At 42.9% G+C, this 13,681-nt stretch overlaps 1 long non-coding RNA gene across 1 annotated transcript; it reads right to left on the bottom strand.

Annotated features, from left to right (window-relative positions):
- Nucleotides 1–2,755: 2,755 nt before the first annotated feature.
- On the bottom strand, nt 2,756–5,458 carry LOC306992327. The gene is made up of 2 exons (XR_013796260.1): nt 5,344–5,458; nt 2,756–3,727 (listed from the first exon to the last, which is right to left on the bottom strand). It is a non-coding gene; the product is annotated as an uncharacterized lncRNA (long non-coding RNA).
- Between the last annotated feature and the right edge of the window lie 8,223 nt (nt 5,459–13,681).

Genomic DNA, 13,681 nt, shown 5'->3' with positions numbered 1-13,681 from the left:
TTTTTGGTCTGATTTATGATTACTTATCATCAGTTACTTGCAGTTGTTTGTAGACCTGACATTTAGTTGTAATTATCTGAATAAACAATTCACAGTAAATTTCACTATCACTTTTAGTTTAAATGAGGGGATATTTATGTGGCATATTTAGGTGAACAAACACCCATGCATTATTTCATATTTATTATTAAGTTGTTTATTTAAATTTATTTCATTTATTTAAACATGCATCATTAATTCCGGATGCAGCTGCGGGTCACCTTGACATGCCTTACCAATCCGCCACGCATTCCGTGGGACATGGGCTTTAGCCAAAGTTGAAGTGGCCACGTATGGAACGGACGGGCATAAAGATGAGGGTGCCATCATCAACCCAAATGTTCTTTGAAAACCCTTTAAAGGCAGTGATTTTCCTAGTTTGATGATGTGAAGGAGATGATCAAAATGTAAGGTGCTCCCTTGAAGGTGGGAGCCCGCATTGAGACTGATTTTAGCTCTATTCCCAGGAATGAGATACTCTGAGTGGGCTGCAGTACGCTCTTTGTGTATTGATAACAAGCCCTAAACACCTGAGGTGCTTGAGTAGTTTGAATTTTTGGCTGTGTAACACAGCTAATCATCTAGGTGATGTCATATAAATGAGTTGGCTCCCTTGTCACACTTATTACACCGGACCTAATTAAACTCGTGCAATTCAGCAGTGCAGATCAGAGGTAGCCAGGGCCGGATTAAGAGTTCAGAGGCCCCTGGGCACAATGACTTGTAGGACCCCCCCCCATATGAAATATGAAAATAAAACACAACATAGACTTCACTGTATAAATTGTACATTGATTCTTATTAAAGCTACTATTAAAGTTCTCAGTCAAGAGTGAGGGATTTACTCTTTGTATTTTGTTGTTTTATTAACAGGGACATTTTTAATTGTCATCATTTAGCCTACTCTCTCAAGCCGTTTCAAACCCGAATAAGTCTCCCTCTTCTGTTGAAAATAAAAGTTATTTGGAGGAATGTGGGTATACCAAACAGTTGATGTACCCCAGTGACTTCCATAATAGTCTTTTTCCTACTATGGTCAATGGGGACCAGCAACCGCCCGGTTAGCCACACTCCTCAAAATATCTTCTTTTGTGCACAAGAAAGAAATGAATACAGGTTTGGAACAACATTAGAGTGAGTGAGTAAATAATGACATCATTTTTATTTTTGGGTAACTGTCCCTTTAAGGACAAGCGGCAGCATGTTTACTATTAGGGCTACTGTCACTTTAAGATCTGCCCGCGACGAGTCTAATATACACACATTTGACAATCAGATTTGTTTCTTATTTTTTTCTACTGTTCTTTCACTTTAGACATAACCAACTTTGTTTATGTAAACCTTTGTGTGTATTTGACAGTATTAGAGCAATAAGACTCGAAAGATAACTTAGTCCAGTAACAGGCGCTGTTATACAGGCTTTTAGTGCATGTGCGCGTCGGCGGGTGTAACGTTATTGCGCTCAGAAAAGCGCCCGTTAGAACAGCGCACCAGCAGCGAATGACATGTTTAACCGGCAAGGCTTTAAAGCACATGCAAATAATTAATTTTTATAAACTACAGTGTCCCGTTCCTCTGCATTTCATGTGAATATACGTCGCGCTGTACAGTATGTTGAGACGGAGGCGCCAGAACTGCAAACTGATAGAATGCACGATCCTACGATATTTCTTCAAAAGCAGATCGTGGAGACATTTTAATCATAATATTTGACATAATATTTGACGGTGCCCAGGGCCCCTTAGATGTCCTGGGCCCCTGGGCAATTGCCCAATTGCCCTAATGGTTAATCCGGCCCTGGAGGTAGCGCAGGCACTTACCTGTATTGTCCATTTTGTGAGAAGTGTGTGAATCTCTGCTCATGTTCTGAGCTGATACAACAGACATAACTACATTGAAACGGGGCGGTCTGTGAATAAATTTGTTGTGGCAAATTCTTTCAAACAAACATCATCACTGAGTAAGAGACACTCTGAGTCCAAATTAAAGTTTATAAAAGTATTTATTCTCTTGCAAGAGAGATCCTTGTCACCAATACACATACGTGAGTCAGTGAGGAGCGATAAAGAGAAGCAGTGCCATCCTGTTTTATATTTATTTCCTTCAAGGCCTTCTTTCTTCCCTCCCCTCACAGGAGAGATACCAGTTTGTTTGTCTATTAACGCTTACACTGGTCCTGGGAGGTAAATGCCCCCTTGACCCCTTAGGCTATAAAGTTCAAATGCACTCAAGATGACCCCTTGACCATTTGCTTTTCCTTACACCTACTGACTCACAACCATAGTAAATCATCAAACAAAGGCCCCTTCTCACTGCAAGTGAGAAAACATATGAGGCATACATTTTGAATCACTAAAGATCAATAAATACATTTACATTTATGCATTTGGCAGACACTTTTATCCAAAGCGACTTGCATTGCATTTCAATGTACTAATTTTTACATTCTTATCAGTTTTTGCTTTCCCTGGGAATCAAACCCATGACCTTGGCATTGCACATGCAAACGTTCTACTGTTTGAGCTACAGGAAAGCATATAATTTTATGCAGTCTACGATGCCTGGAAGAGCATGCCATGTATCTCCATATATCTCTGACAGGTTGAAGCACTTTGTTCTGAGTACAGAGCAGTTTGCTGCTTGAAACTTATTTTTTTTACTGTATAAGTGTGATAGATGTGACCAGTAAAGGAAGAAGAACACGGAGGCAGCAGGCTACAGCAAACGTTTAGGGGTTTATTCTCCACAGAATGGGGGTTACAAAAGTAAAACAAATGCTAACCCAACTGGGATAAACCAAAGTATTTATAAAGAGAAAGAAAAGAAAAGAAACAAACAAAAATACGTACAATAAACACGAGTCACTGCAATTGCCTCTCACACATTTACAGAGGTCTAGGGACTACAGGACCTGTTCTCTCACAGAACACCACTCCCTTCATAACAAAACGATTAACACTTATACATTGGTGGCCAGCACCAATTAACACAACAAGGGAGATACACACAAACACATAATGGCCATTATACACAATAAACAAATATGAGAACATCAAATATACACACACAAACACTTCAAACAATACGGTCAAGTGACTTCATTTTATAAATGCATTTCCTATACATAAATAAAGGAAAAGACAACTAGATAGTCCTTGTAGTCCCCCATGGTGTAAACTGGAATGGTTGCGGCCCGATCGTTGCCCGGAACCATATATATACGTCCGAAGTTTCCGCCCGAACCCCTTTAGATGGTACACCAGCTCACAGGACTCAGACATAAACAACACAAAAGAAACGGTAAGAATAAACTCAGCAAACTAAACGTTAAAAAGTGTGCGCACTTAACTCCAAACGAAAGTTTAAATAAAGTTTTTGAAACCAAAATCATGTTGTTGTGCATTCTTTACTGTAAACAAATTCCATTAAATAAAAAGATAAACCGACCTGTCCCAGGATCACCAATATCCGCCACACACTCCCCCACTTCTGGTTTCACGCCGGCAGGCGAGAAAGGAAGTCAGCCATCACATTATCTCGACCTGGAATATGCTGGATGGAGAATCGATATGGCTGGATCGACAGATACCAACGGGTAATTCTGGCGTTTGAATCTTTCATACGGTTCATCCATTGTAGCGCTCTATGGTCCGTCTCAAGCACAAACTCACGTCCAAGCAGATAATACCTGAGGGTATCAAGGGCCCATTTTACTCCCAAACATTCCTTTTCCACAGTGGAGTATCGAACCTCCCTAGGGAACAACTTGCGACTGATGTAAGCTACAGGATGTCGATCTTCTTGTGACCCCTGGAGAAGAACCGCTCCTACTCCATTATCTGAGGCATCAGTTTGCAGTATAAAGGGTTTATCAAAATCAGGACAACATAAGACTGGCCCCTGACACAGAGCGTTCTTAATATCCTGAAAAGCCTGTTCCGCCTCCTCAGTCCACCGAATCTGGTTCGGGCAGTTTTTCCGCGTTAAATCTGTAAGGACAGCTGCCCTCACAGAAAAGTTGGGTACAAACCTTCTGTACCAATTTGCCATTCCAAGAAAGGATCTCATCTGAGACTTCGTCTGTGGTATGGGGCACTTCTCTATTGCCTGGATTCTTTGAACTTGAGGTTTAATAACCCCGTGGCCGATCACATACCCCAAGTACTCAGTTTCTGCCATCGCAATGGAACACTTGGAAGGATTGATGGTGAGCCCAGCTGATCTAATGTGGTCAATAACCACTTCCAGATGTTGCAGGTGCTCTTCCCAAGTCGAACTGTAAACGACAATGTCGTCTAAGTAAGCAGCTGTAAAGTCAGTCAAACCTGAAAGTACCTGATCGATGAGCCGCTGGAAAGTTGCAGCAGCTCCATGAAGGCCAAAGGGCATCTTACAGAAATGGTAAAGGCCCCAAGGGGTCCGGAATGCTGTCAGTTCCCGGGACCTTGCACTCAACGGAACCTGCCAATAACCTTTAGCTAAATCAATAGTGGTTAAATAATTGGCTTTACCCAAACGATCAATGAGGTCCTCGATTCTGGGAGCCGGATAAGAATCAAACTTTGACACGGAGTTAAGATATCTAAAGTCGATGCAGAACCGTAGGCTTCCATCCTTTTTGGGCACCAACACAACTGGGCTGCACCATTCACTTTTTGATGGTTCTACAATGTTCATGGCTAACATTTCATCCAACTCCTTGCGCAAAGCTTCCAAGAGCCGCTCAGGTATCCTATAGCTCATACGTTTTGGGCATGCTCCTTCTCGGAGCACTATGTCATGCTCAACTAAATTGGTGTGCCCTGGTCTCTTCTGAAAAACTTGGTGATCACACAGACTCTGAATTTCAAATTGTTGATTTTGAGACAGATGACCCAGTGATAAACTAGAAGGAGCTGAAACTGGTAGATACTGGGCCTCCACCTCTTCCTCATCCTCTACCTTTCGAATCAGAAATACCCCTGCCGCATCCCTTGGTCTGGCAAACCACTCTTTGAGCAAGTTCACATGTAAAGTCCATTTCGAACGTCTCTGACCCGGAGTGGCAACTTCATACGTAACCGGCCCCAGCTTCCTCAGCATTTCAAAAGGACCCTGCCATTTGGCAGTCAACTTGCTCGCATCAGTGGGCAACATCACCAATACCTGAGTGCCTGGCTCAAAGTTCCTTGTCCTGGCTTTCTGGTCATACCAGGTCTTTTGCAGTTTTTGCGCCTCGGCCATATGCTCCTGGGCCAATATACTCATGGCTTCTAGCTTCTCACGCATCTGAACCACATAGTCAACAATATGAGTGGGACTTACACAGTCTTGTTCCCCATTCCACATGTCCTTCAGCAGCATGAGCGGTCCCCGTACCTCCCGTCCGTACAGCAATTCGAACGGGGAAAATCCAGTTGAGGCCTGGGGAACTTCTCTGTAGGCAAAAAGCAGATATGGGAGCCACTGATCCCAATCGTCACTTTTGTCAGCAACAAACTTACGAAGCATTTGTTTCAGAGTTTGATTGAAGCGTTCTGTTAACCCGTCAGTTTGTGGGTGATAAGGGGTGGTTCTTACTCCCTTTGTACCCAACAGTTTATACACCTGTTTTAGTAGCTCTGACATGAAGTTAGAACCTTGATCTGTAACTATACTTTTAGGAAAACCTACTCTAGAGAACAGTTGTATAATGGAGGAAGCTACCACTCTAGCCTTGATGGATTTGAGGGGAAAGACTTCAGGATACTTTGTGGCGTAGTCTGTAATGACCAACATATAGCGGTTTCCTGCCTTAGTCTTCTCTAGTGGCCCAACAATATCCATACCCAGCTGATCAAAAGGTACCCCAATAATTGGGAGAGGCTTAAGAGGTGCCCTAGGAGGAACCCTTAGGGAAGTGTGTTGACACTGTGGACAAGTTTTACAGTACGTGGCTATGTCCTTCCTCATACCTGGCCAGTAAAAGTGACGAATGATTCGTGCTGTTGTCTTCTGTTTACCTAAATGGCCTGCCCAGGGTACCGAATGACCCAAAGAAAGGACTAATTCTCTACCCTCCTTGGGGACTACCAACTGCGGCTCAGGACTCTGTTTGCGAAACAAGACCTCATTGCGAAGGCAAAAGACTCCCTGACTACCTTCCACCTCTGTCTGTCCTACTAGTGATCCCTCCTCCACCAATTTGTACAGGGGACCGACTAAATTGTCATTTTTCTGCAATTGTACTATGTCCCGAGGTATTTTATAACCCAATGTGTTCTCAGGGGCAGGTTCCCCTTCACTCACCCCTACATGTCAAAACTTTTCTCGCTTCCTCTGACTCCTGGACTTCCGTGTCTTCCCTGGCTCTGCTTCAAGTTCTGCCTCAAAAAAAGGTAAAGCCCCTAGTAATCCCACCTCCTCATCTTTGACCAACGTCTGCATACTTCCAGTGTCTACCATAGCACTTACTTCCTGTCCATTCAAACACACAGTCACGTGATGCAAGGAAATCTTTGCTATACAAGTAGGGTCATCAGGTCTAGGTACTCCACACAAATTTGCATGTGTGGAAGGTCTATTAGGGCACCTAGGCTTAGTATGCCCCTCCTGTCCACACTGATAGCACACAATAGTTTTAATGTTAGCACTCAGTTTCCCACCTAGACCACCATTATTACCCACAAACTTACCTCCAGTCATACTTGTCTTCGGGGGTGATACAGATCTCTTACAGGGTCTTTTGGGGTCTTTGAATGTTTTCCATTGTTGGTAAGACCAGGGCTGGCCTCGTCTTCGTGCTGCAACAAACACATCTGCAAGCTCTGCAGCCTTTGCTGCTGAATCAGGGTTATGCTCCTTTACCCATGTTTGGAGCTCTGGAGAAAGCACACGAAGATATTGCTCCATGATAATCACCTCCGCAACTTCTTCCTTACTCCGATTCTGTGGCTGAACCCACTTGTTAAAAGTGTCCTTAAGACGCACAGAGCTCCTTAGGGGTCTCGTCAGCTCTTACATCTGTGGCCCGAAACCTCAAACGATAGGTCTCCGGATTAATATCATATTTCTTTAAAACTGCCGCTTTCACATCATCATAGACAAGAGATTCATCAATATCCATTTTCACATAAGCACTACGAGCTTTGCCAGTAAGTAGCGGCACTAATCTCACAGCCCAGTCAATTCTCGGCCATCGGCATGCAGTGGCTATCCGCTCGAAAGTAGTAAGAAAATGCTCCACATCATCGCCTTCGTTAAGCGGCTGTAGGCTCTGTCATAACTCTCGGCTGGTCTACGACTTGACCAGGAACGGATGGTGATGCCCGAGCATCTACCTGCTCACTCCCTCGATTCGATGGGGTATATTGAAGCCCGGAAGGATGAACAGGACCTGGAGTAGTTCTCGTATGTACCTCTTCCTGAAGAAGTGTGAACTGATGTTGAAGAGCCTTCCATCTGTTCTCCTGCCGCGCTGCCTCCTGATCGAGTCGTTTATCTCTCTCTTGCTGCATTTTCATATGTGCCCCGAACATGTCCCGTAACTCTTCTACTGCTACATTCTGTGAGCCACCTGAAACTGGCATATCCTCCGCATCAGCTCCTCCTGAAGCTGCCGCCGCCATCTCATCACTCTTTACCACTCTCTTTGGTCCCATTTTGACCCATGAAGTAGGGCGGGGAAAAAAAATTTGCTCACTGCTGCCCCCTACTGGCACATCCCACCGCTGCCACCAAATGTGATAGATGTGACCAGTAAAGGAAGAAGAACACGGAGGCAGCAGGCTACAGCAAACGTTTAGGGGTTTATTCTCCACAGAATGGGGGTTACAAAAGTAAAACAAATGCTAACCCAACTGGGATAAACCAAAGTATTTATAAAGAGAAAGAAAAGAAAATAAACAAACAAAAATACGTACAATAAACACGAGTCACTGCAATTGCCTCTCACACATTTACAGAGGTCTAGGGACCTTGCTGTTCTCTCACAGAACACCACTCCCTTCATAACAAAACGATTAACACTTATACATTGGTGGCCAGCACCAATTAACATAACAAGGGAGATACACACAAACACATAATGGCCATTATACACAATAAACAAATATGAGAACATCAAATATACACACACAAACACTTCAAACAATACGGTCAAGTGACTTCATTTTATAAATGCATTTCCTATACATAAATAAAGGAAAAGACAACTAGATAGTCCTTGGAGTCCCCCATGGTGTAAACTGGAATGGTTGCGGCCCGATCGTTGCCCGGAACCATATATATACGTCCGAAGTTTCCGCCCGAACCCCTTTAGATGGTACACCAGCTCACAGGACTCAGACATAAACAACACAAAAGAAACGGTAAGAATAAACTCAGCAAACTAAACGTTAAAGAGTGTGCGCACTTAACTCCAAACGAAAGTTTAAATAAAGTTTATGAAACCAAAATCATGTTGTTGTGCATTCTTTACTGTAAACAAATTCCATTAAATAAAAAGATAAACCGACCTGTCCCAGGATCACCAATATCCGCCACAGTAAGTGAGTGGTACAGTCAAAGCAGCTTCACAGTGATAACATGAAAATAATACAACAAAGTTTGTTTCTAGGAGAAAATTGCATCATGGTCCACCTAAAGTAAGGCAAGATCAATAATATTGTTGAATAATAAATGTCCCCAACTAAACAAGCCAAAATCCAAGGCAACAGTGGCAAGGAACCAAAACTCCCATCAGGTGACAGAATGGAGAAAAAAACCTTGGGAGAAACCAGGCTCAGTCGGGGGCCAGTTCTCCTCTGGCCAACGAGCGAACAGTGTATGATTATGATTCAGGCAGCATTACAAGTCAGATTGGATTAGAACATTAGAGTATTTATCCATTTCCATCTGGTTGGAGTCATCAGATCTGGATACGGCCTGGATCCGGCGGACTGCGCTAAACCTCGGATAAACAGAGAGACTAATATTAGCATAGACACCATCCTTCTTATGATGTAACAAGTACATCAGGGAGTGTTTCCGGTTCCGGCTGACCTAAACTATGCAGCCTAAATTGAATTATTGAAGTCTATAATGTGTTCTGTGTATGCTAGGCCAAAGAGATGTGTTTTTAGTCTAGATTTGAACTGACAGAGTCTGTCTGCTTCCCGGACAATGTTAGGAAGATTGTTCCAAACTTTTGGTGCTAAATAGGAAAAGGATCTACCACCAGCAGTTGATTTTGATATTCTCGGTATTACCAACTGACCAGAATTTTGAGATGGCAATAGATGTGGAGGACTATAATGCGTTAAGAGCTCGCTCAAGTACTGGGGAGCTAAACCATTTAGTGCTTTGTAAGTGATCAGCAATATTTTACAATTTATACGATGTTTAATAGGGAGCCAATGCAGTGTTGACAGAACCGGGCTAATATGGTCATACTTCCTGGTTCTGGTAAGAACTCTAGCTGCTGCATTTTGGACCAGCTGTAGTTTGTTTATTATGCGATAATTAGAATCTCTGTTTTTTCAGAATTAAGTAGTAGGAAGTTGCTAGTCATCCAGTTTTTTATATCAGCTATGCATTCCGTTAATTTTGTGAATTGGTAACATGACAAACGTACTTCTCCCGAGCCAGGCTTAGCGGGAACAGGGCAGGCCGGCGTTGTCCAAACCCACCTCAAGTCACATCAAATCAGACACCACGCGCCCACACCATAAGGACATTTTGTCAGCACACAGTGAAACACACACAGCACACGGTGTAGCACACGGTGTAGCACACGCTCGAATGAAGCAGCTAGCCTCCCCCGTTCCACACCAAGTCCTCAATGGCTCCTGGAGAGAGAAGAAAGGGACACACATTAAGGACAAAAGAAAATTATCCCCCCCCCCCAAAATAAGAGAAAACCAAAGTAAAGTTTACAGCCACCCGGTATGGCGGCTATAACACTCCAGCCCCCTAACAGCACCCTCTGTGGCCAAGGCAGACAATCAGGGCCTAGTGGCACCAGAATAACAGGACCGGGGATGAAGGGGGAACAAACACTTAAGAAAATATTTTACCCAAGAATACCCGCAAAGAATAACACAAAACAGAATTATCCACAAAATAAACCCACTGTTAGCAAAAGAAACCAAAATTCACAAAAACAGATATTGAAAACAACCCGGCAAAAACAAAAAGAAACTAAACTGTACTTGTAAACAAAACAAAATAAAACTGACAGGCAGCCTGGAGGACGCAATTCTAGGGAGCTAGCCGTCCAAGCGACCCACCATATAACAACCAGGCTTTAAACCAGCAGCACAGATGCACGGGTACAAATAAACAAAATTAAACAAAGAAAATGTTGCTGGGAAGCAAAACAGCAGCGCATGTTGCGTCTTCAGCTAGGGCTTAGAGATAGTGATGATCCATTCCCCATTTACCTTCAACAAAAAGACACAAGTCAAACTAAATGCCCTGAACCCCAAATGTAAACAAGGGAGAGGAGTACTTACGGTTTAGGTAGAACAACGACCAAACGCAGAGCTGTATGGTTACTCACAACAGGTGCTGCGGCTCTTTTTACCAGCCAGCATTCACACGCACCTGCTAACGTGTTGTTACTGCTGAACGTGACATAATAATTACCCCCAAACGCAAGCCATCAAGATTTAGATGAAAATATCAACGTACCTGAAAGCAACTCCACCACAAACTTGCTACAATGCCATAACCACCAGCCCCGCTCTAAATAAACTATAAATGGAGCATATTACTAAAGCAATCCACGTCATTACACCGCCAGAGAGAGAGTGTCAACATACCTTAAAGGAACCGAGAACCGAAACGAAAAAATGCCAGGAAGGGAAGAACCCAGACTTACAATGACCCGTACACCCGTCAAAATAAGGGTCCTTAAATATCACAGCCGCTTCCACCACATTGGTGTGTCAAAGCCCCACTTAACAAGGACCAATCGGCAGGCAAAATCGCTAATCCTGCCACAATAGGTACTCTTCAACTGTGAGTGACGGAATCTAAAACAAAAATCCAGAAAAATCACGTCACTCGCGTATGATTTTTAAGTAATTCATTTTCATTTTATTAATTAAGTATTTGATACATCAGAATAGCAGAACTTAATATTTGGTACTGAAACCTTTGTTTTCAATTACAGAGATCATACGTTTCCTGTAGTTCTTGACCAGGTTTGGCCCACTCCTCCATACAGACCTTCTTCAGATCCTTGAGGTTTCGGGGCTGTCGCTGGGCAATACGGACTTTCAGCTCCCTCCAAAGATTTTCTATTGGGTTCAGGTCTGGACCTTTCTATTTTGGTTCAGGTCTGGCTAGGCCACTCTCGGACCTTGAGATGCTTCTTACGGAGCCACTCCTTAGTTGCCCTGGCTGTGTGTTTCGGGTCGTTGTCATGCTGGAAGACCCAGCCACGACCCATCTTGAACTAGGGACTCTTACTGAGGGAAGGAGGTTGTTGGCCAAGATCTCGCGATACATGGCCCCATCCATCCTCCCCTCAATACGGTGCAGTCATCCTGTCCCCTTTGCAGAAAAGCATCCCCAAATAATGTTTCCACCTCCATGCTTCACAGTTGGGATGGTTTTCTTGGGGTTGTACTCATCTTTCTTCTTCCTCCAAACATGACGAGTGGAGTTTAGACCAAAAAGCTCTATTTTTGTCTCATCAGACCACATGACCTTCTCCCATTCCTCCTCTGGATCCTCCAGATGGTCATTGGCAAACTTCAGACGAGCCTGGACATGCGCTGGCTTGAGCAGGGTGACCTTGCGTGCGCTGCAGGATTTTAATCAATGACGGCATAGTGTGTTACTAATGGTTTTCTTTGAGACTGTGGTCCCAGCTCTTCAGGTCCTGCCGTGTTGTTCTGGGCTGATCCCTCACCTTCCTCATGATCATTGATGCCCCACGAGGTGAGATCTTGTATGGTGCCCCAGACCGAGGGAGATTGACCGTCATCTTGAACTTCTTCCATTTTCGAATAGTTGACCGTTCACAAAGACCCGAACACCGAAGACATGACAGCTGGGTGAAAATAACACACTTTAGACGGCATGGCTACAGCTCTCCACTATAATTCTTCCTCTTCCACAACGCCGCAGAAATATGGCCACGCCCCATTTTTTGCATATTCCGGAGGGAGGGTTGATGTAAATGTATGGGTTAGCTACGTATAAAACCCGGGAAGTATCTCGTTGTAGTCCCATTCGAGTCGTTTTTGTAGGCATTAAACTTCCTGATTTTTAAAAGACAATATATCTGCTTACATTGAACTTTCAGCACAGCAACTTTGCAGATACTGTTCATGCACCAACAGCAACATTACACACTATTTAAAATGAAAAAAGTGAAATCGCAATCAACCACCCCTTTAATAGCCTCGTTTCCATTACCTTCAAATTTGTATCTAATTTCTGGTCATACAGAAAATAATAATACATTATTCGCAACTACTTTTATTTATGGGAACTCATAATAACAATAAAACGTTGTACTTTTGTCAAATAAAATAAAACAATGTTTAAAAAAGTGTCAAAAAGTCATTAACAAAAATCTGATAATTCGTCGATATTTACCTTTTTAGCGCAGCAGTTGTTGTTTCAAATTAAAATTTTGGTGTTCAAAAAGACGTTTTGAGAAGTGTTTCGTTTCAAAAAGACAACAACCGTTCATTTTTCGTTTTTCAATTACGGATTAAAATAGATAGATAGGCTAATAATAGGGCAAAACATTTGCGCAAATCTGTAATAATGGAAACGCGACTGACAGGCAATGATATGATGATATGCATGATGATGATGACTTGTTTGATAAGCTTCTATTTTAAAAGTTTCACTCTCTTTCTCTCTCTCTGTCTGTCTCTCTGTTTTCTCTCTCTCTCTGTCTGTCTCTCTGTTTTCTCTCTCTGTTCTCTCTCTCTCTCTCTCTCTCTCTGTCTGTCTCTCTGTTTTCTCTCTCTCTCTCTCTCTCTCTGTCTGTCTCTCTCTGGTGCATGCTGGGAATTGGGAAGGGATTGCATGGGAGGGTGTTCTAGGTGCAGGGGCGATTCCAGGATTTTTTAAATGGGGGGGCACAGGGGGGACCAAGAACCAGTCAGGGGGGGCCGATCAGAAAATTCAACTGAAAATAAATACTGGTTTAGACAATATTAAGCACGATCACCAAAATATAGATTTTATTGGTATTACATTTTTCTATTACATTAATGGTATTACATTTTTCTTTTTTGCATGGATTAGGGGTTGTCAAACTTTTTGGAGCCAGGGACCCCTCCCTTCATATTTATAACAGTGACTGAGCGCAAAGTTAATGAGGGAGTGGGTACTGAAATATTTTTGCACAAATGGTCTTCACCCAGGGTCGTATACAGAGTTTTCTAAATAGCCTACTGAGGTCTGAAAAGTAATCTTACTAGGGGGGTTCGGGGGCATGCCCCCCCGAGGAATTTTTGTCTTTCTTGATCTACACATGTGTATTTCAAGGTGTTTTAAGGCAAAAACATTGGATAACTACAGCTTTCCAATTCCATTCCGTCTTTGTTATTCCAATACTTATACACATTCGAGGTACACAAATATAGCCTAGCCTATATTTATACAATAATAATGGAAATATGTTTAATAGGTGATTGTGTTATTTAATTGCACTTATATCCACTGTAATTAGCGG

Source organism: Phoxinus phoxinus (assembly GCF_949152265.1).
Source record: "Phoxinus phoxinus genome assembly, chromosome: 24".
Taxonomy (NCBI): Eukaryota; Metazoa; Chordata; class Actinopteri; order Cypriniformes; family Leuciscidae; genus Phoxinus; species Phoxinus phoxinus.
This window is presented reverse-complemented; position numbering and strand designations above follow the sequence as displayed.